Here is a 23095-nt window from a genome sequence, read left to right as displayed (position 1 = left end):
AAGGCAGAAACATGTGTCTTGGGTTGCTGTGAGTACTCTTCTTCAGCTGAGAATTGCCTAGCATTTCAGTGTTGGATCATAATGCCAGACTACATCACCAAAAAACTACAATGAATACAGAACGCTGCAGCAAGACTACTCCTCAGACTCACTAAGAGAGAACACATAACACTGGCACTTAGAACACTGCACTGGCTATCAGTACCCACAGAGCAATCCACGACCAAGGAGTGAAATTCATGTAGGACAATATCCCCATCTACAAACCGAAATAAACCCAAAGATCCAGCAACGACATTCGCCTTGAACCAAAGTGATACTCGAAACTAAAATAAGCGGTATCAGCCTTCTCCTACATCCCATCAACACTCTGCAACTGACTCCCCAAAAAACTACAAACAGAAAAATACTTAAAGTACAGAAAACTAAAAACTTAGTTCATTAACTAACCCACCTAAACAAGAAGTACTATCGAAAAGAAACAACCAACCACATACAGGACGAAGCACCTCAAAACCACGGTACCACCAAAACCGACTCAACCAAACTGGGCAGGTCCTACAAAAAGAAACAATAGCATTGCCAACCCAATATAAGAAATCTCAGCCTAACACAACAATGTGGCCTACAAGGTCACACAGACCTAACTGTGAACCCTACTAAAACTTTCAATTTTTCTAAAAACACATCGCTCAGCCACCGAATATGGTACACACATACATCTATAACAGAACCAACTTGAAATCACACAGCAAACTGCACACCCCCTTGGACATCCCATTCAATCCCAACACACTAAACCTCCAGCACTAAACTACAGAGACACACACAACAATCCTACACAGACTAACACTCCAAACACCACCAAACCAATGACCTCTAGAAGCAAACCCAACATACAATGACCGGTTTTTCCGAACTGAAGCTAATAACAGCACTGCAAAAGCTCTCTTGCGCTCTCCTTCTCCAACTCACTAAAATTAGCCCCCACAACCCTCTTACCTTTAAGATCTACCTGAGCACCTAGAGACCATGAAATTGGCAGCAGTGTGTAGTACACATCTCAATAACAACATCCATGTGGGCAGGAACAAACTGGTATGCAAATTGATATTTCACCTCTGGTAGGCAAAAGATGGGCTAACATACGACTGTAGACCCTCTTGAGTGGTCACCTTTGCCCAGAAGATGCACTTTAAGCGATGTTTGTCCTCAATAGAGGGCATCTCACATCGTAAATTAATACCATTATATTAAGACTGAGATAGGTTTGATATTCATGCTATTCATTCCTTTCTGTTTAGGGGATCAGAGTTTATTTTATTACCACCACCCTTCCCTCCTAAACTTCCCATTGCAAACCCATCGGCTATTTTGATTGATTGATTGATATTTTATTTCTATCGCGCTCGTACACAAGTTTTTCAAAGTGCGACAAGGCATGGGAGTGGAACAGGGGAGAACAAAACAGCAATCTTACTAGGCCCAGTGACATTGAGAATGAGCAAGTGCATGGGAGGAGGGGAGAGGAAAAGTACATGGAAGGGGGGGGGAAGTGGAAACTGCGAAGCAGAGGAGAAACAAGATTTGATTTTTCAATCTTGGAATCGGATGTTAGCAAAGGGTTTTAGGAAGCACTGCGCAGCAGGATGACAACATGGGAGTAACAAGCAGAAAGAACAGTGATAGTCAGAGGAAGTAGAAATGAGTCCATAAGAAGGGAACTAACCCATAGTTCTGGAGGTGGCAAAGTCAAGGCAGTCTGGATTTCTTAGAGGAGTAAGGTTGCAGCATCATTGTGGTTGAGGTGCAGGGAGGACCCCAATTAGCGTTCTGGAAGCGGACAGGGAGCAGAAAGCGGCCTTGGAAGTGGGCCTTTGCTGAGAGGGCCGGCTGAAGCCTGCCGGTCCCTGATTGGATGTAATAAAACACTCAGCAACCAATGGGAGTGCAGCACAGGGAGAGGTGGTTCAGCACAGCCTGCCTACACAACAAAGAAAACCACGGTGGCCATCTTCGAAGGGCCAAAAAAGTCAAATAAGCAGCAATAATAGGAAAAAACTTGTGCTTTCAAAATAGCAACACAGCTCCAGTATTAAAAAGCTCAAAAAATGGCTGCACGATGAAAATGCCAAATAAAACAGTCCAACTCAGTGAGCCGTGGGATCTGGGTGAGTCAGGTAAGAGGCAAGGCAAGTTGACAAGCAGGTAACAAATGTTTAGCTTTGCCACAGATGGGGGTCATTTTGCATGATGTCATCAGATTGCTCACTTGCACAGCTAAACCTGTCTCACCCCACTCACATGAACCCTCAAAATATAAGATCACCCTCTAGATACCTGAATACTCCTTTGACCCAATGCATGTTACAGGGCCATGGCTTGGGGGCCCCAGCCCGTCTCATGCTGTGTGCCTACCATACATTCCTCTGCACAGGTTATCTTGCCCATTCCCGGGGGAAGAAGTGGAATCTAAAGGGAGAGCCATAAGGGGCTGTTGCACTACCAATGGAGCAGCCACAAACTTCACACAGTGGTGGATTCCTGGCTGGATTGCTGTTCTTTATTTATTGCAGATTTATAAGGCACCCACTGTGAAATGCAGACACTTCATGATGCCACAAGTGGAAGGGTGGGTGAGTGGAAGGAGTCGGGGGTTAAGAACAACTGATCTTCACAGCCTCATCGCATTCAGATCAATTTAGTCCATGGTGTCGGCCTACTTGTTTTCCTGTTATCCACGTTTAGCATGCACATAGGCCTATATGAGCCACATTCTGAGCTGACATCATTTGGTTTTAGTAAGGGGATGATAATCGCCTCACGCATGGTGTCCGGGAGGCAGCCAACTTCGTATGCCTCGTTGTATACCTGTGACAGTAATGGGGCTAGTATGTCTTTGTAGGTCTTATAAAACTCACCAGGGAGTCCATCGGACCCAAGTGTTTTTCCAGTGGGTAGAGTCAGGATTATGGCCTTGACCTCGTCTGGGGTGATAGGAGCATCCAGGGCCTCGGACGTGTGTTCGTCCAGGCATGGCAGTCGGATGATGTCGAGGACATCTTCGATGGCGGTGTCCGTGGGAGGTGCGGGGTCAGAGTATAGGGCTTGGTAGAACTCTTTGAACGCTAGGTTTATCCCAGCTTGTGTGTGGTTGTTTAGGCCATCTTTGTTCCGGATTAAGCAGATGGGTGCTCTGGGGATTTCATGCTTGTATAACCACGCAAGTAGTTTCCCGGGTTTATCGGCTAGGGCATGGTTCCTTTCTGTGTATTTAGCGTGGCTTAGCTTCCCCAGTGTTTCCCAGTGTTTTAGGCAAGCTTGTTTAAGTTCTATTATTTTTTGCCTGTGGGCGGGTCTGGGGATAGCATTGATTCAAGGTTTTTCAGTTCAACTTCGGTGCGTGCTAGTAGGGCCAAAGTCAGTCTTTGGGCTCCTCCAGCAGCGGCTATCATTTCCCCCCTTATCACTACCTTATACGCTTCCCACGCTCTACTTATGTGTTGGACGCTGTCTTTGTTGATGTGCCAGTAATCTATCGTGCCTTGTCTGATTTGCTCACTGAAGGCTTTGTCCAACAACGCCTCGGCTCTGAGTTTCCAGGTAGGGACGGGGGACCTAGGGGCTGATAGTGACCACGTGGAAATCAGGGGGGGAATGGTCTGACAGCACTCTGGCCAAGTACTGTGTATCATCGAACAAGGCAATGTGTTCCCCGCTAACAAATAGGTAGTCGATTCTGGTGTAGACATTGTGTGGGGGCGAGTAAAAGTAATAGGCTCTGGTGTTGGGGTACTGTTCCCGCCATAGGTTTTTCAGGGCAAATTGGTGCGTGAGGGTATTTAGTATTTTGGCGGGTGGAGAGGGGCAGACATGTTTGTTGTCCGATCTGTCTATACGACGATCCAAGGTGCAATTGTGGTCACCACCCCATATTATCATGTCCTCTTTACATGGGTTCAGACGAGTGTACAATGTGCGAAAGAAGACGGTGGCACCATGGTTGGGAGAGTAGGTCCTAATCAGGGAGAGGTCTCTACCTTCAACGGTGCCTTGGACCAGGGCCATTCTGCCTTCGTTGTCTGTTTTGGTGTGGGTCAGGGTAAAAGGGATGGTGGGTGTGATCCATATCAGGACTCCTCTCGCGTACGTAGAGTATGCTGAGCCTATTAGGGTTCCTCTCCAGACTTTGGCCAATGCAGCTAGTTTGGTTGCGTTTAGGTGTGTCTCTTGTAGCAGGGCGACCCCTACTTTGTGGCGTTTCATGAAGGCGTGGATGCGGTGCTGTTTAACATAGCTGTTTAAGCCTCTGACATTCCAAGACATGATTCGGATTTTGTCAGCCATGGTCTGCATGAGGTTGTGAGTCTGTGGGCGGTCCGGGACCGAGGTCCCATGTGGGCCCGGTCAGGCCTATAACGACACTGCAGTAGGTGGTCTAGGTCTGTTCCGTGTATAACTTTAACTGGGTTCCCGGTTCGGGGTTCCCTTCCCAAAATATAGTAACTTTAAACTTTCCCTTAAACATAACACGTCTAGCGAGGTATCCCCCGTTCTGACTTTCAAGTTTCTGCTCCGTGGACCTAGGTCACTTGGTGCCCTACGGGCGGGTAAACTACCCAAACAGTTCCTGGGGGCAGTAGTAGCTTCTACTTCTGGTGGTGCAACTTTAGAGTGAGCATTGTTGTTCAACAAATGTGTGTTCCAAAAAGCCACATCGAAGGTTGTGGCGAGCTCTGTTAAGGGAAGGTAAATGAGATTAGCAAGGTTGCAAGAAGCATAATTGGGAGAACGACAGCAAGAGTGGGCAAGAGCCATATTGAGTTCTGGGGAGAAAAGAAGGAAAAAGAAATAAGCAAGTATTGGCATGAGAATGGATATAAATACACCCGGATATTAATATCAGATGTACAATTCCAGTTGGAATTACAAGTAGGTGTTGGGGTTGGCTGACGGCCAGGCTAAGAGGTGATGAGAGAAAGAGGATGAAATAAGGGAGTGGATCAGCAACGAAAATAGTGGAGAAGGTGCATAGTGGAAGAAACAATAAGTGCTGCTGCCCGCTCTTGGGTCATCTAGGCCATGCAGATTTGTAGTATACCCTCACCCCCCCCCCCTCCTTTCTACCCTGCCCAAGGCTTCTGAAAACTGTTCTTAACTTTGTTCTCAACCCACGTTTGCCATTTAAATATGTGCATTTCTTCGGTTTCTCTAGTATGTAACCCATTTTGGTGTTAACCAACTGTGGTGTATATATGTTTGATAGACTTTACTTACTAGTAGTGTGTTGATTTTATTGAGTGCCTGTGTCCAGTAAACCGTATATTTCTGTACTTAATTGTGTGGACTTCTGCTCTTTAGCAGACCTTGCTCTTGTTAACTGTACTTTACAGCAAGCCTCTTCCCAAGTCTAAGCCTATCTGCTCATCTATGTAACCACTGAGAGTTTGGCCAAAGACATAAGTGTGCCAAGTTTGCACCTTTAAATTGGCTTCTCAGAATCCCTTACCAGAGTAGGTTCTGAAATGGCCTCTTAACAGGTAGTATCTCCCATTTCCTTCTTTTAAAGTACTTTTTGAACCAGGCAAGCAGTTTGTTAGCAGGAATTGAGGATTGGCCTTCTTTCAGCAAACTTTCTGGCCGGAAAAGCAACCAGCGATACCCCATGCTCGCCTGAGGGTGCTCCTCCTCACTAATGTGTATGTTCCTATGTCTGGTATCCAGTACAGGGATTTAGTAAACAAAGGAAGGGAACAAGTAAAAAAGAAAGCAGAAATATTGCATACTTGCAGTTTAAAGGTGTCTTGCCTCACACACTATGTGTTCAGTAGCGAGATTACATTTTAACACTGACTTTTCTCTTAACACTGATAAAACTGAAGTATTATTCTTTCCCTCTAACACACTTCCTTCCCCCATTCCCCTCCTTCTATTCATTTTCCCCCTTCTAACCTTCCTATTTCCACCCATGCTTGTAATATAGGCATTTACTTCGACCCTTCCCTCTCTTTTCCCGACATATCTCCCTTACTCCTCGCGCATGACGCTACCACCTCTTTAATATCCGTAAAGTCTGTTCCTCTCTCACCTTCCATGCTACCAAACTTTTAATCTCCTCCGTCATCTTTTCTCGCCTCTTCTATTGTTCTTCCCTCTTCCTTGGTCTCCCCGCCTCCCACCTTGCCCCCCTCAAATCCCTTTACCACTCTGCTATCCGTACCCTCTGCCCTCTCTTTCCCCTTGACTCCATCTCTAACTCACTATTTAACCTAAGCTGGCTTCCTTTCCACTGCCAACTTAAATTTCACTTCCTTTGTCTTGTCTTTAAATCTCTTCATGACCTTGCCCCTCCATATCTCTCTTCTCTTCTCTCATTCCACACCCCCTCTCGCTCCCTTCGCTCAGCTGATCTCTTCTTACTTTCTGAGCTCCCACTCCCTTGTGCCTCTTTTCGGTTCCGCTCCTTTCAGCTCCTTGCCCCTTTACACTGGAACTACCTGCCTCTTTCTATCCGCTCCATCCCTACCTATTCTTCCTTGCGTTCCTCCTTGAAATCACTCCTTCATTGCCCCCCTGACACCCTATTCCCCCTTTTCACCTTTTCTCTCGCTCTCTCTCTCTCCCTCTAGTACCCCGTCATAGTTCTATTCATCTTCCCCCTTCTTTCCTATGACTTCTCTTCCTACTACTCACTTTACTCCCTACTCTCTCTCCCTCATCCTTCCTTCCCCAACCCCCTCCTCTCCTCCTCCTCCTCATATGCAAATTGTTCTACATACTGTTTTTTGGTTTGATTCATGTATATGGTTTGCTTCTACTGTTCCATGTTTGATGTATTCTTGTTGTTAAACTGTAAAGCGCTTGGATTAAGGGGCTATATAAATACAATAAATACAAATACATTTGCATTTACCCTGCTTTCAGGTCTAGTTATTTACTGGACACATTGGGCCTCATCGCGAGTTGGGCTGTAGCCCTTAAATGCGTTGATAACGGTATTACTGCCGCATTTAAGGGCTGGCCCTATCACAAGTTGGCCGCTAAATGGGCTGTTTTACCTCCAGCTTTTTTCTCGAGTTGAAAATCCCATTTAGCACCCTGTTTTCGGCGCTATTACCGCCTGCTGTATTAGCCCGCAATATTAGCGCCGAAAATGCCCCATTGGATCCAATGGGGAATGGGGATTTACTGTTAACCCCCAACCCATGATCCGGCGGTAAAACTGCCGTACCAGTGGGTGCTAAGGCTATTAGTCGGGCGGTATTGCAGCCGGGATACAGCCCAACTCGTGATGATACCCATTGTCTTAATGGAAAACAGCCTTTAAACGGCAGGTACGCACCATTTTGCTTTTTCCAGATACCTGCAACAAACAAAATGTAACTTTAGGCATTCCTACATAAGAACGTAAGCAAATACCAGGTATTTAATCCTCCCTGTCCAATGCTCAATTAATGATTTTGGTTAAAAAAAAAACGATTTGGAAATTGCTTTTTGTCAGTAATTTCGCTCATCCACATACTTATTTTTTTATTTAGGAAGAATCCCAAGCAAAAAATAAATGTTATGGTTCACAACTAGATAGCTCTTTCCTCCCCTTATAAATGTGGTTAAGGTATGGAATTTACCATTATTAAAAAAGTTACCTTGTGAAATCTGGGAGACAATCTTACACTGTATATATGTTTTAGAGCTTAAAGTTGCATCAAAATGTTATTTATCCATCAACGCTGTGGGCTCCTCCCCAAGAAGAAGACATTCTTCTAAAATCACCCTTTCAAACTAAACTATTTCAATTGGATTGGCAAACAACACGCAAAACATGTCTCACATACCGAGACTTCCCAAAAAATCTGTGTATGCACAAAGAAGCTAACCACCTGAAATATATCTCCAACAGTCCCCCTCGCCTATTCATAGATCAGAATTTATGCGAATGAGATTTAATATCTGGCCAACAAAGGATCTCATGGCGAAACGTGGATTAATACCACAAGAAACTAATTGTTGCTGGTTTTGTAAAGAGGTTAATCAACCAGAGACTATACGCCATTTGATATTTGAATGTGTCTCGTTACAAATGAAACAGGAACAGCATTTTTATAAAATTCTACAAAATTATGTAAATTTGTCTGTGGAAACAATGTGGTGGATGGTCTATGGAGGCAGCATTATAACATTAAGAATTTCCGCTATTGCCTTTTTAAATGAGTTAAAGTTGCATGAGGAACGAGACCGAGACATATTTCTTAGATTTTTAATGGGCATTAAATTGACTGGTTTTATGTAAATTTTATATATTCCAATAATAGGATGTTTTATGATGAATTTGTAATTTGTGTGTTAGGATGTTTTATGAGTTTGTAATTTGCGGATTAAAAAAATGTTTTATTCCTTTGATACTATTGCGTAATATTGTAAAGCTGATTAAAGTTCAGTTAAATCAAAATATTTTTTTTTTAAATCAGCCTTCCTAGTTTTGCCAATTAGGTGATGCAAATGCACCACCTATACACTGAAACTATTGCATTGGAGTACAGCTAAGGGGAGATCGCAAATGAGGAGGAACATAAAGCTAGTAGGTGTTGTTTGGTTATTTACCCACCCATTGACTGCCCCTTGCCATGCTAATCCCTATGGTCATTCCCACCCACTTCCTGCCCCTCTACGCCCAAAACATATCCTACGGGTATCCTTTTCAGCTAACGTTATCATGCAGTCTTCTGAGAGTTAATGGCTTAATTGGAGCTGTAAACATGCAACTGGTATAATAAAAATGTCTTAAGCAGGCCTGCCTTCAGTCACTTGATTTATAAGCACTGTGTGTGTCCTTCACTGAAGTCCTGTAAAAAACAAGCATTGGCAAAGCCAACCGTTTTGATTTGTTTATAAGCATTAGATAGGCATTTGTATCCTGTGTGCGAGGATACTCCCAGCCCATGCACATCAATAAACTGAAATCAGTCAAAAGTAGAGTAGACAATTACTGAGTTTTACAAAAATGTTCAAAGAGAAAATTCTGTCAGAAATTGTTTGTACTTGTTTTTTAATAGACTTTAGGCTGGTAGAATCAACAATCTTATATAAACAGTGAATACTGTTTATTGGTGTGCAGGGGAAGCGAGTATCCTCACACATAGGATACTGTTGTTCTAGTTGGTCAATACAACCTTGTTCCAGAGTTGTTTTTCATCTCCAGCACCCTCAATTCTACAAATATCACTACATTACAGCATTCCTTAAACCTAGCATTACCGTAGGTGTGCCTTGAAGCTAATTAGATTAGATGGGAATTGCCAGGCACTGCTATTATATGCCCAGGCGCACACATGGGAGTACTGTGTGAGTACCGTGGCCGCATCACGCTGCTCACTTGCTGGCTCCTGCTATTCCTACTGTTACGGTCCTGTCTCCTGCTACGGAACGACACAGAACTTTTTTGCTGGTTGCTAAGAATTGGCAGTGAACACGCCCCCGTTGCCAGGCTTACTCCCATAACACAAGCATGCTCGCGCACACACGTGTGAGTACCACTTGGCCACATCATGCTGCTCACTTGCTGGCTCCTGCTATTGCTACTGTTACGGTCCTGTCTCCTGCTAGGGAACGACACAGAACTTGTTTGCTGGTTGCTAAGGTGATTGGAACACCTTCTCCTAGACTCATATTCAAGGACTCTTGCCTCAGTCCCCAGCCCCCACCAAGCTCCAGTGAGCCCTGTAGTTTTCTGTGACTTATTTGTTTGTTTCCGTTTCTTGCAGAATTGGCGGTGAACACGCCCCCGTTGCCAGGCTTACTCCCACAACACAAGCATGCTCGCGCACACGCGTGGGAGTACCGTGTGAGTACCGCTTGGCCGCTTAGCCGAGCAGCCACACAGTCACAGGGCTCGGGGCAGTGTTTGCCATCGCTGCATAAGCCTCACATTTGTTCATACTACTGGAGATAAGGTACCCACATTTTGTGGTCTTTAATTCCTATTCATATTGCAATTTACAGTGTATTTGTCACTTATTGGTGATGGCATTCGCGGCGTACAAATTAACCTCAAGCATGCCACACACTGCTCCTCACCTGATCCCAGTGTTGCCTGTGCTTTCAACAGAAACGGCTAATAGTCCTGGCATATTCCTCAAACCTTCTACTCTGCCACCTCAATTACGCCCAGAGGCCCTTCTGCTAGTACTCAATCCAAATTCCCATTTAATGTACAAGTCAATGGGGCCGTTCTGTTTGCTTCGTCTCTGCCCAACTCCTCCAGTGGACGCACGCCCTCCCCATTGACTGTTGGAAATGTTCATGCCTCCTTTTGTACACCGCTAGGTCATGTGAATCCCTGGCCTTTATCTGATGTTACCATGTTAGCCTCTACTAAAAACTGACCCGCTCCGCCTATCTTGGATATTCCTATCTCTCCCATCGATTTCCCGTACTTACATCCTGATTTTTCTGGCATTTCCATTCATGCCAGTCAGTGCGAGTCCGCTATTCCCATGAGGGAGGTAGATGCCTCACTTAGCTCACAATCAGTGTCCTTTCAGCCCTCAGCAGCCCATTCCAACCAAATGTTAAAGTCCTTTATTCTTCCTACTCCTCGCCCAACCAAACTCCCCCCCCCACTGACAACTCGCTACATCTACTCATGATCCAACCCACCCTCACAGCTATTAATACTGCCATTTTTAGCTTGTTTAAACTATTTGAATCTCTGGATTCTAAATTAACTTTCCAGGCAACACAATTTGAGGAACTATTGAAATAGTTGTCATCCCAAAATTTAACTAAAATGGGCAATGGGGGACACGATAAATCTGTATCAGAGGTGCTGTGTCAACCTCTTGCGTGTCTTGGGGAGCAAATTGTTGACGAGCCTCTAACTCAAGTCCCGGTGGCCATAGGTGCTCCCGTCATGGCGCCGTGCCTTTTACCAACAATATCTGGCATCATTCGTCCATCGGCACATTCGCCCTCTGCGTTGTCTCCACTCAAACTAACACCAAGTGTTAACCAGTTTGCTCTTAATGGCTCCGCGGTCATTCCGGTTGCACATGAGGACAACACATGCAAGGTTTCACCTTGCCGGGGTCAAAGTCACTTACAGCTGCTTAAAGCTAGAAATCCTAAATTCACGAAAAAGAGAGCACTTTCCCTCATAAAAAAAAAAAACTAAGAACATGGCGGGTCCAAAACACCCCGAAACTACACTTAATGGTTTTTTTAAAGCCCTTGAAAAAACATCTACTACACGCTCAGTCCTGGCTCCCCACGACTGCGCCTGCATCTATTCAGGCAGATCCGCCTATGGGGGGTCATGAGTTCCCCACAGTCTGTTCCTTTCACTGGCGCTTCTAGTGACACCCTACAGTGGGACACCTCTTTCTCCCCTCACCCATTTGGTACACACGTTGCAACAGACAAGGGACGCTGCCCTTGTGGCTGATCAGGCATTAGAGCCCACACAACCTACTGCTACCTGCTTCGCCCCTGTTCCTTTGGTTATACACCTGCAAGGGCCCGCAGGTCAGTCCATTCAGGAAGTAAAGAAAGCTACTCCAATCATCTGTGGACTCCTGACAGCCACAAGATCAGTGTCCTTTGCCCCTCAGGATGCTTCCATTCTCCCTGCTGAATCATGTATGTCACAAGTTGCCATGGAGGAACTCAAAATGAGAGTCGACGAATATCTGGCGGCAAATTTTGCAAAAGTGCTCCACAAACCTGTAGAGCTGTGAGACTCCCTCTGTTGTCTCTACCCAGTACACGGTAGATTCTCGTCTAGGCCACTTACCAGATTCCCTTTCTGGTACTAAAGCCACATCTTGGTCTGAGGATCATGGTGCACCAAAGACACATGGAGCAGCTTCCCAATTAATATGGATGCCTCGCAAGCTCAATCAGCAGTTTTCCTCCAGACATGTGCATCCCCAGCGAGCTAGTTTTCATACATTCATTCTAAAGTGCAGGGAGGGAAACTTCCCAGTACATGACCTCAACCGTCAGAGTGTGTTAACCATTTTTGGCGACAGAAGAGCTGCATAACATATCCACCTTTGATATTGATCAAATTGAATTTGTGATTATGGATCCCCTCAGGAGTAGTGTAGCACTCCATCTGGCGCTGCAAAATGCAACTTTTTGATATGGGCTTTTTACAAGCAGAGGATCCCGAGTCTGTACCGGCAAGATCTCAAATTTCCAAATTGAAAGCTAATATTTATCAGGGCACTAACAGAACAAGCCGAGACACCTCAAGAACCCCAAGCTTGCACCAGAAACCATCAATCTGTAGTGCCACTTCGATTTTAACAATTGTAAGCTGGAACACTAGAGGCCATGCTCACCTCTACTTACCATTCAAAGATATGCCCTGTGTGTACCATATCATATCCCTCCAAGAAACATATCTGACCACTCCTCCACTTTGGGACAACTATGATCTTACCCTGATTTTGGCTGTCCCGAGGGGAGGGAGACTGTCTTCTGGCCTTCTTGTGGCAGTCTACATCAAGTCAGGCTCCTCCATCACGCCTTGGGCTTCCGTGGGTGCCCACATCCAGCTTGTTAAAATCTCTAATAATGCCAAGTCATCTGCCTTGGTGAATATTTATCGCAATGTGCTGGGTATGTCTGATAAGGTTTTCTATTCTGGCTTAACCACCATTTTTCATACTATACTCTCAAATTCTGCGATCACCCACACTGTCATTGATTTTCAAAAAGGGTGACCGGAGCGCCCCTTCAAACTATCGCCCAATTGCGCTCTTGGACGTGCCGGGTAAGATCTTCACCAAACTAGTTTTGTGCGAATTTAATGCTTAGACTGTGAAATTTCATCTCTGTGACCCTAACCAAACTGGCTTTGTGGCTGACATGGGCACTAATATCAACTTACTTGCTTTCAATGCCATCAAATCACAATGTCAGATGCAAAAGCAACAAGTTTTCTTTGCATTCGTAGATCTTCACGCCACATTTGACTCAGTCATCTCTTACTCATGTCCAAACTACGGCGAGACCATTGTCCATCTGCGCTCTATGATATCATCCACTCTTTACATTCAAACACTTCCATCTGCATTCGCATTACTATGGATGGCCTACCTTAAGAAAATGTCTCCACTGAACGAGGTTTGAAGCAGGGCTGTTGGTTGGCCTCTGCCATCTTGAACTACTTTATTCATGACGTTAGAGCATCATTTTCTAAAGTCTTGTCAGATTCTCCCAAATTCAATACTCACCAGATGCGAAATCTAATTTATGCTGACGACCTTGTTCTTATTTCGAAAACTCAGATTGGTCTTCAGCGCATATTAGACGCCTTTCATGGTTCCATACAGTTGAATTAGTTAAAAATCAATATAGTGAAAAGACAAATGTGAGCTACTCGCCCAGGCGCTCTGGTCCACTAGCTCACGTTTAGACCATCAACCAGTCCACAGTTACGGTAGTATCAGATTATATCTATCTGGGGATGTTGTTTGAGAGTAAACTAAAGGCACAGGGTCATCTAGAGCGTGTGGAGTCCAAACTAGCTTCAGCCACCTCCTAAGCTCATATCATCATGCATAGATACAGAACATTCTCGATCATGCCCGCTTGGCATTTCTGGAACATGAAAATTGTACCAACCTTCCTGTATGGTCTGGAAACCCTGCCCAGTGTGTCTCCCTTTCAATTTATAAAGTGGGAGGCCAAATTTTGGCGGAACGTATTACATCTGCCTCAATGTACACCTGCGGCTTGGATCAGATATGAGCTAGGGCTGGTTTCGCTCCAGGTGCACTACAACTGGCGAATCTGCTCTCTTTTTAAGAAATGCTTGTTATCAACCGAGTTAAATGTTATTTTGAAAATATTAACTCAGTATATGTTTTCAGTGAGTCACACCTTTATAAGTACTTGGCTCCGGAAAGTCTACCAAGTCTTAGCCGAAGCAGAGATCTCTCTCTACTGCTCGGTAATCCGGATAAAGCCAAGCTTAAGATCCACCAGGTAGACTGGATTAAAACTAGAGAAATATGTTTACCTTACCAGGATGGGGATGTGATTCGATTCCCCCCTAAAAATGTCTGCACTCTGCCTTCCTATTTGGTACGCTCCCCTTCACCTAAACTTTGTTCTAGCATACTACGTGTAAGTTTCAACCTATGGCTTACCAACGACATACAAGCAAAGCGCAGACTTCTTCCGGCCCATAGTAACACCTGTTGTTTCTGCTTAGATGGTGACACTCGAGAAACTTTAGTACATTTGATTACTGAGTGCTGTGTTCTCCGGCCCGTGAGAGCTCTTTTTTTTAACCAGACATTGCAAGTACTTGGGGAGTTTAGCACAACAGGAATGCTGGTCTATTATTTTTGGTTCATGCAATATGCATCTGCAAATTGCAACTGTCAATTTTTTGACGAGTTTAAAATTGAAAGATGTAGCAGATGACCTTGCGCTATCTCAATTTGTCTAAGACATGTTGAATAATCTCCTACTTTTTGTCACATTAATATGTTATTGATATCCAATTAGTGCACTATCCTAGATTGAAAAGGATATCTATGTTGAATTTGATTCTAATAATCTTTGAGTTGCTATTTTTGTGGTGATATCAATACTATTTTGTGATCATTGCATGTTTGTTCATTACTAAGTTGTATCAATGGTGATATGCATATTGTTAAATTATGACCATATGTTTATCATGATTGATATTTTTGTTTGTCTAATAGTTACTGTTCAAATTTTGATTTTAATGTAAATATTTGTTTTTATGATCTTTTATATTTGAAAGGTTGATTTAATACAGCCGTTAAATAAAAATAAAAAATGTAATAAAAATGATATGCCCAGGTACTCTCACCCTATTGCAACTGCTGTCATTAATGGCCAGTTAGTACTATTAAGATAGTGCCCGGCAAATGCCTTTCACAGGCCTACACAAAAGTCAGAACTGTTGGCATTGCCAATGATTGCTCCATTTCTAGGTGTGTCTCTTACAAGTAGTGCGCAATTTATACTGGCCCACGACTACAATATTGGGCTATTAATCCACCCGTTTCCACCCTTATGTACTTAGCAGAATTTGTTTGGGCTTATTAGGATAATAAATATTTTCAAGGTTACTAATGACCCCTCAATAACAATATTTTTAGACACTCAAACAAGATAGGTGCCTCACAGAATCTTCTTTAAAAATACCTGCTTTTTCACAGTTGTTTGCTTTCTTTCTCGGACACCACTTATCTGCCTCCCAGAAGAAGGCCCTGCACACACATGGGGACTAAAAAATGGCAGGCTTGATATGCACTAAATGTGGAAAATACTCCATATGTCTTTTTATAAAAATATATCTTCAATGTTATTCTTTCAAATTCATTATTTTATTTTACTTAGATGACAAGAAACCCATTTAGCAAATCATGTTAACAGTGACAGTCTACTCGTTCATGAAGTTTGTTTATTAAGGTGGTGTTTGTAAAAGATTGATAGTCATAGTATTACATTATGTTAGCACTAACACAATAAAGGGACTGTACTGTGAACCATATAGGTATTTCAATGTGTAAACTTATTTGATATGTTAACCAATCATTTGAGCAGGCACAACATTTAGGAAGCAGGGGTCCTTTATGTTTTCTGTATCAGCTATGGGGTTGCCATAAGTGCCCATGCCCGTCAGCCCTTGGTCGTGTGCTGTGTTCTTTTCTGCATTACCCTGCACTTCACTGTGTCGAGTGCCCCTTTTGGCATACTGTATCCACCCCCCACACACACACAGCAGATGTGTCAATATCTGCACTCAGAGCCCATACAGCAAATGTCACCATTGAATAAGGAACAAGTTACTTACCTGTAACTGTTGTTCTCCAGCATGGGTCTGGCATGGATTCACATGCTCATGAATATTCCCCGTCGTCAGGCTGGGAATCCTCGGTAAAGAAAAAACCAGTATCAGTTTCGTTTCTGATGTCTTTCTTAGTAGTAACCAATCACTGATCTCTGGGTCATACTGCCCCCAGCCAATGACTGCCCTCTCCCTAAACCCCGCCTCTGGCAGCCATCCTCAGATTTGGTAGCACGTAAAGTGGCAGTATGACCAAGTGAAGAGCCGCAGAGGGGTAGGCGGGAGGGTTCGCATGTGAATCCATGCCAGACCCATGCTGGAGAACAACAGTTACAGGTAAGTAACTTGTTCCTTCTCCAGCATGGGGTCTGGCATGGATTCACGTGCTCATGAATAAAAGAATACATAGCAGTACACACATGCACAACCACGGAAGGTGGCAACAGGCTCAACATTAAGCAATACAACAACTCAACATTAAGCATCTCTTACCTCCTCACCAGGCTCACCTTAAGCAAACAGGTTGCGCAGCACTGCTTGGCCGACCCTGGACTCCTCCCTGGAGTCCCGATCGACGCAGTAGAATCTTGTGAAGGTGTGCGTCGACCTCCACGTAGCAGCCCTGCAAATGTCCAGCAGGGACACACCAGACAGGAACGCCGTGGTAGCAGCGATCGCTCTGGTCGAATGGGCTCTCGGACAGCCGGGCAGCGGTCGGTTTGCCAACCGGTGACAGTGCATGATGCAGCCGGAGAGCCGTCTGGAAATGGAAGTCTTCGAGAGAGCCTTCCCTTGATTCACAGTCCCAAAGTTCACAAACAGCTGTGACGTCTTCCGAAAACTCTTCGTGCGGTCCACGTAGAACTTCAGCGCTCTAGCTACATCCAGCGAGTGCAAAGTCCTCTCGGCCGGCGTCGAAGGCGACGGGAAGAAAACTGGTAACACCAAGGGCTCGTTGAGGTGGAAGTTCCGACGGCACCTTGTGCATGAAGGAGGGGTGCGTCCTCAGCACCACCCTCGTGTCGTGAAAAGTCAAGTATGGAGGCTTGCAAGATAGGGCCTAGATCTCTCCCACTCGTCGTGCGGAAGTGATGGCCACGAGGAACGCTGTCTTCCACGACAGGAACTTCAACGGCGCCGAATGCATAGGCTGGAATGGGGCCCCCATGAGCCTGGTCAGCACCACATTAAGCTCCCACGCCGGGGCTGGAGCCTTCACCGGCGGGAACGATCGGAATAGTCCCTTCATAAATTCCTTCACCAGGCAATGAGACCACAAGGACGCCCGTCCCGTAGTCCTGGTATATCGGGAGATGGCAGCCAGATGTATTTTGATGGAGGTGTGAGCCAGTCCAGCTTTGGCCAGCGACAGTAGGTACGGCAGTACTTGAGGGCCGTAATCCGCAGATGGTTAATCTTCTGTGCACGGCGCCAGACAGAGAACTTCTTCCACTTATGTCCGTAGCACTGAGAGTTAAGGCCGCCCAGGATTTTGCAAGAACCTCTCTGCAGTCAGCCGGGATATCGTACCCTCCAAACTCTAGTGCTGCAGGAGCCAGGCCTGCAAGTTCAACGACTCCGTGTCGTGATGAAGAATGGCGCCTCCTTCTCTGGAGAGAAGATCTGCGTCTGCCGGCAGCTTGACTGGTGGGGACGTTGACAAATCCAGAAGGTACGGGAACCAGATCTGCCTCGGCCACGCCGGTGCGACGAGGATCATTCTGCACCTGGACTTCTTGAGCTGGTTGATGAGACGGAGCAGCAACGGCAACAGAGGGAACGCGTATAGAAACAGGCCGTCCCAAGGGAACGAGAAAGCATCGCCCATGCTCCTCGGCTGCGGGAACCTGCTGGCGAACCTCTGGCACTTGGAGTTCATCGCCGTCGCGAAAAGGTCGATCCGGGGTTTGCCCCATCGTCGAATGAGCCGATCCACCTGGTCCTGACGTAGTTCCCACTCGTGGCACGAGCGCAGCTCCCTGCTGAGTGAGTCGGCGATGGTGTTTTTCTATTCCTGCCAAGTGGAAGGGAACCAGAAACATCCCCTGGGCGACGGCCCAGTGCCACAGATCCTGGGCCTCCTTGGACAGGGCTGAGGATCTGGTGCCTCCCTGCTTCCGTATGTAGAACATTGTGGTGGTGTTGTCGGTGAAGATCCTCACCACTTTGTCCTTGAGGGACGGAAGGAACGACTTGAGCGCCCAGAACACTGCTCGAAGCTCCAGAATGTTGATGTGGAGAGACCTCTCCTCCGGGAGCCAAAGGCCTCTTGCGTGGAGATCTCCGGTGTGGGCCCCCCAACCCTCCAGGGAGGCGTCCATCGTCACCGTCTCCTGAAACGCTGGGGTCTGAAAGTCCGTGCCTGCGGTGAGGTGCGCACGGGTACCCCACCATAGGATCGCCAGACGGAACTCCTCGTCGAGAGGGATCCTGTCTTCGAAGCAGCCCGTCGCCTGAAACCAGCAGGCGTCGAGGAACTCCTGTAGCGGACGCATCCGAAGTCTGCAAAGGGGTACAAGGTAGATGCATGAGGACATCATCCTGAGGAGGGACTTGATGGACCTCACCCTGGCCACGTCCGTGGCTAGCAGGCGTTGCACCTTGCCCAAAATGGCCTTCATCCTCTCCTCCGACGGGGAGGCCAATTGCCCCACTGTATCAAGCTTCGCTCCCAGTAACAGTGCTACTTGCGACGGAACCAGGTGGGATTTGGGGTAGGTGATGGCGAATCCCAGTTCTGTGAGCAGCCGGACGGTCCTCGCTGTGTGTTCGACGGCGAGTTCTCTTGTCCTTGCACGGATTAGCCAGTCATCCAGGTAGGGGTAGACGTGGATCCCCTGCAGGCGCACCCACGCCGTCACTGGTGCCAGGCACTTGGTGAATACTCTGGGTGCCGACTTCAATCCGAACGGCAGGGCCCTGAATTAGTAGTGGCGTCCCTGAACCACGAACCAGAGAAACTTTCTGTGTCTTTTTAGAATGGGGATGTGGAAGTAAGTATCCTCCAGGTCTAACGACGATAGGAAGTCGCCCTCCTCCAGCTGTCCCAGCACGTGCTGGAGGGTGACCATCCTGAATTTCTGTGCCCTGATGTACTTGTTTAACCGACACAGGTCCAGGATGGGGCGCCAACCACCTGTCTTCTTTTTGACGAGGAAGTACCTTGAGTACACTCCAGAGCCCCGGAGCCTCCTGGGGACGAGCTCGATGGCAAATTTGTTGAGCATCGCCCTTACCTCAAACAGCAGTTGAGGGATGTGATTCTCCTTCCTGGCCACTGGAGGAATGCGAGGACACTTCTTTTGGAATTCCAGCGAGTGCCCGTTGGCCAGGGTGTCCAGCACCCAACGGTCGGTGGAGATGGACTCCCACACTCTGACGAACTTCATCAGCCGACCTCCCACCGGGGTGCTTCGGTGGGGGCCCGATGCTACGGCCGGTTCAGTCCTGCTTGGAGGAGGCCTTGCCGCCTTGGCCTCCTTGACGACCTGGCGGAAGTCCGTCGCCTTGAGACACCCTCGTCGTCGTAGGCAAACCCCGTTGCCCATCTGGCGAAATCCGGTATCGGCAATGTCCGTTGCCACCGTTATGGCGTGATCCGACGCCACCTCGCCTTCCTGAATAATCTGTAGGGCCTCCGCTCTCTTGTCGTCCGGCAGGAAGTCCAGCAGGGGAGCTAACTTGAACCAAAGCTCCCTGTCGTAACAGGCCACGATCGCTAAGGCATTGGCCGCCTTAATCGTCGTCGCTGCCGACGAAATGACCCGTCGTCCCATGGAGTCCAACTTCTTGCCCTCGCTGTCCGGCGGGGAAGTGGAAGTTGATGCTGCCGCACCCGCTGCCTTCTTCTTGGCCGCTGCTGAGACGACCGAGTCCGGCGTAGGCTGGGCCCTGAGGCACAAGGGGGCGGCGTCGGGGACCCGGTACTTCTTCTCGTACCTGTCCCTCTTGGTGGGCGTCGTAGAAGGGTTCTTGAGGACAGCCAGCCCTTCGTCCCAGATGTCGTCGAGCAACGGCACTGCCAGGACCGTCTTTCTCTTGGCCTCCCGTCGTTGATAAAGAAAGCCTTCCTTCTTCTGTTCCTCCGGGCAGAGTTGGAAGAGCTCGGACGCCCTGGCTATCATGGCGTGAAAGGAGGCAATTTTGTCGGGCGGTGGGGCCTGAGGGGGAGGCGATGAAGGAATGTCGGTCGTATCATCGCCACCGTCATCGTCCGACCCCATCCCCGTATCCGTTGCCGTATCATCCTGAGGGTCAGGCGAGGGGGATGAGGGGTCCACAGGCCTTGTGGGCACAAAGGGCGGAGCGGGATGGACTCTCCTCCGCTTGTTCGGGGGGGCTTCCCGACAGTCCTGGCTCAGGATCCTCCGTCGGGGTCCGTGGTAACCTCGTCCTTATCTCAGTACATAAGGATTGGATTGCCAACAAAATGGCCGCCGAGCTATCCTGAAGCTCTGGCAATGGCTGCGACGGGAGGGACGGTTGCTCTACTGGGCCTTCGTCGTCGTCGCCATCCTCGCTATCTTCGATCTCCTCAGCAGGCTCCTTCCCCTGGGATCGAACTTTCTCAAACCTCTAGTTGAGGCCCTTCACGGTTTTCACCAGATCCTCCTCAGAAGCGGATTCCGAGTCCGTAAAGGCCACCGCCCCCCCCTTTTTCCGCCGGGGTCTTCACGGGGGTCTTAACGATGGGCTGGAAAGAGGATTCCCTCCGCGGTGGCAGGGATACTCTGGGCCCAGAGGCCGTCTCCACTGGCGTAGTCTCAGCCGGCTTCGCCAGGGCCGCAGCAACCACTTCGATAGAGGCCTTTGCCGGCTGGATCAAAGCCCTCACCACCTTAGGTGCGTCCTGGGCCTACGCCTTGGGGGGAGGGTCTGTGCCTCGCTCCCCCTCGGGTCCCTTCGAGATCAACCGGGGCCGCTCCAGCAGCTTACCCGGGTTCTCGGACTTCCTCTTCCCCGAACCAGAGCGCTGGCTCGTGGTTGAACATGCCGGGGAAGTCGCGCCCTGCCTGGCAGCTGAAGAGCCCGACCTTTTAGCGCTCCCGGTGCCCGCGGACTCGCGGTGCTTGGCCTTCTGTTGGGCCCCCCGTCGCCAGGGCGCCCTCACAGGACTTAGAAGCCCGCTCAGACTTTTTCTTCGCCTTCTCACCTGCTGTGCCCTTCTCCAGCCAGGTGGCGAGGCGGGAACGACGATCTTGCTTGGTCCGTTCCGAAAGGTTCGTGCAGAACTCACAGTTGTCCTCCACGTGCATCTTGTTCTCATGAAGGCAGTAGAGACATTGCGAATGCTCGTCCTCCTTGAAAACATTTTGTAATCCGCATCCAGGGCAGCACCTGAACAGCTTGGATCCGGGCGTCGAGCTTCCCTTGTCCTGGGCCATGTCCGTTGATGTAGGCCGCAGATCTTCTGGAATCCTCCAAGAAGCGTAAACTCGAAGAAAACTTCACCCTTGAGGGGCGTAGAAGAATTCCGAAACGGGTCCCCGTTATCGGAAGTAGAAACGGTGGAGCTTGAGGCTCGATTAAACCGAAAAAATGAGAAAATCTCCTGAAAACGCAGCAAAAACTAGAGAGCTAAAGCACAAGGACTCCCAACACTTGAACGTGCGGTAAAAATCTGAGCATGGCTGCCAGCGGCGGGGCTTAGGGAGAGGGCAGTCATTGGTTGGGGGCAGTATGAACAGGAGATCAGTGATTGGTTACTACTAAGAAAGACAGATCAGAAACGAAACTGATACTGATTTTTTTCTTTACCGAGGATTCCCAGCCTGACGATGGGGAATATTCATGAGCATGTGAATCCATGCCAGACCCCATGCTGGAGAAACTCACTTGTCTGCTTCGTCACTTCTTATGACGTAATTCTGGCAGATGGGGACTGCACTCTCCAACGTTTGTAGTTCAAATCCTAACTCTAATGCGTTGTATTCACCTTTGTGATTGTATGGGGGTGCTGGTAGTAAGCCCCAAGCCCTTAACTGTGAAACACTACATAAATGTCTGGGCATATACTGTCCAGAACCCTACTGCACACACACAGCTAGTGTGGACCAATGGGTCCTACTTCACCTTTATAATTTTGCATTCAATATTGTTGAAAAAGTAATACTTATAAGCACATTTTAATGTGAACAAACCCCCTTTGACATATTCATTGACCCATGTTCATAGAAAATTAGTCATAATCCCAATAAATCCCAAAGAAACAAATGCACAGAAATTATTATTCCTGTCAATTCACCTTGCATTATAACACCACTCAGGTATAGACAGAGCTTTTTGAACTTACATTTCTTCACAAATAACCTAATTCAGGATTCAAAATATTTTACAAAGTAATTCGAATCCATAGATGAGTTATGTTGACACAAATCCTACGTGTTTTGGGACATCTAGTCCCAACGGGGAAAAACCCTCATATCTGTAACAATTACAGAGAATCACAATTATTAACATACATATGTATTCATCAATCTCATAGCATGTAACATTTCCAAAGACAAAATGAAAGATGAATGAAAACAACCTCAAACCTTACATCAAAAACCACTTTCTGTGATTCTCCTACCCAGATTTTTCAGACAATGTCAAAACTGCCATACACAGGTATGAAAAGGAGAGAGCCTCTGCAGAGAAATAGGAACATAAAGAAAAAAAAGAAAGACGGTAAACCAGATCGATCAACCTAATTAAAAACCTACTTCCCATCACGCCACGCAGTGTTGTGCAAATCAAATACCTCAAAATCCTTTAGAAGCAAAACTAAAATGTTGTATTCCTTCACGCTTCAAAGTATATTAAAAAGAAAAAAACTCCTATTGAATTAGCGCTTCACGATGTAGAACCACCACTATTCGCAGCCTCTAATAATACAAAATCTGTCTGTATAGCAAGTCACTTGTATAGTTGCAACCTACGATAGGTCTCAGACACCCTGTACAAAATACAAAATGCAGTAGAAACCAATCAAGTTCGCCAAAGCACGGAAGCTAGCAATGCCCCTGATCTCGAGTAGTCACAAATTCCAAAGCATTACATTAGTATGTTAAACGTTAGTTCGTGACATACGTAATACCATCCGTGACTGCCTAACATACCCCGGAATCGGAAACTCATTCGTTATACTATCTAACCTCCTTATGCATGTGCCGGCGACATAGTGTCGGTGCGTGGCGCAGTGCACCATCAGAGTGGGTGCCTCCTAAACGAATACACAGTAATCTCCTTTGACGCCACTTCTAATGACGTCCCATCTCC

The sequence above is a fragment of the Ambystoma mexicanum genome, chromosome 3p, assembly GCF_040938575.1.
Source record: "Ambystoma mexicanum isolate Mex_15411 chromosome 3p, UKY_AmexF1_1, whole genome shotgun sequence".
NCBI lineage: Eukaryota > Metazoa > Chordata > Amphibia > Caudata > Ambystomatidae > Ambystoma > Ambystoma mexicanum.
Note: the sequence above shows the minus strand (reverse complement) of the source record.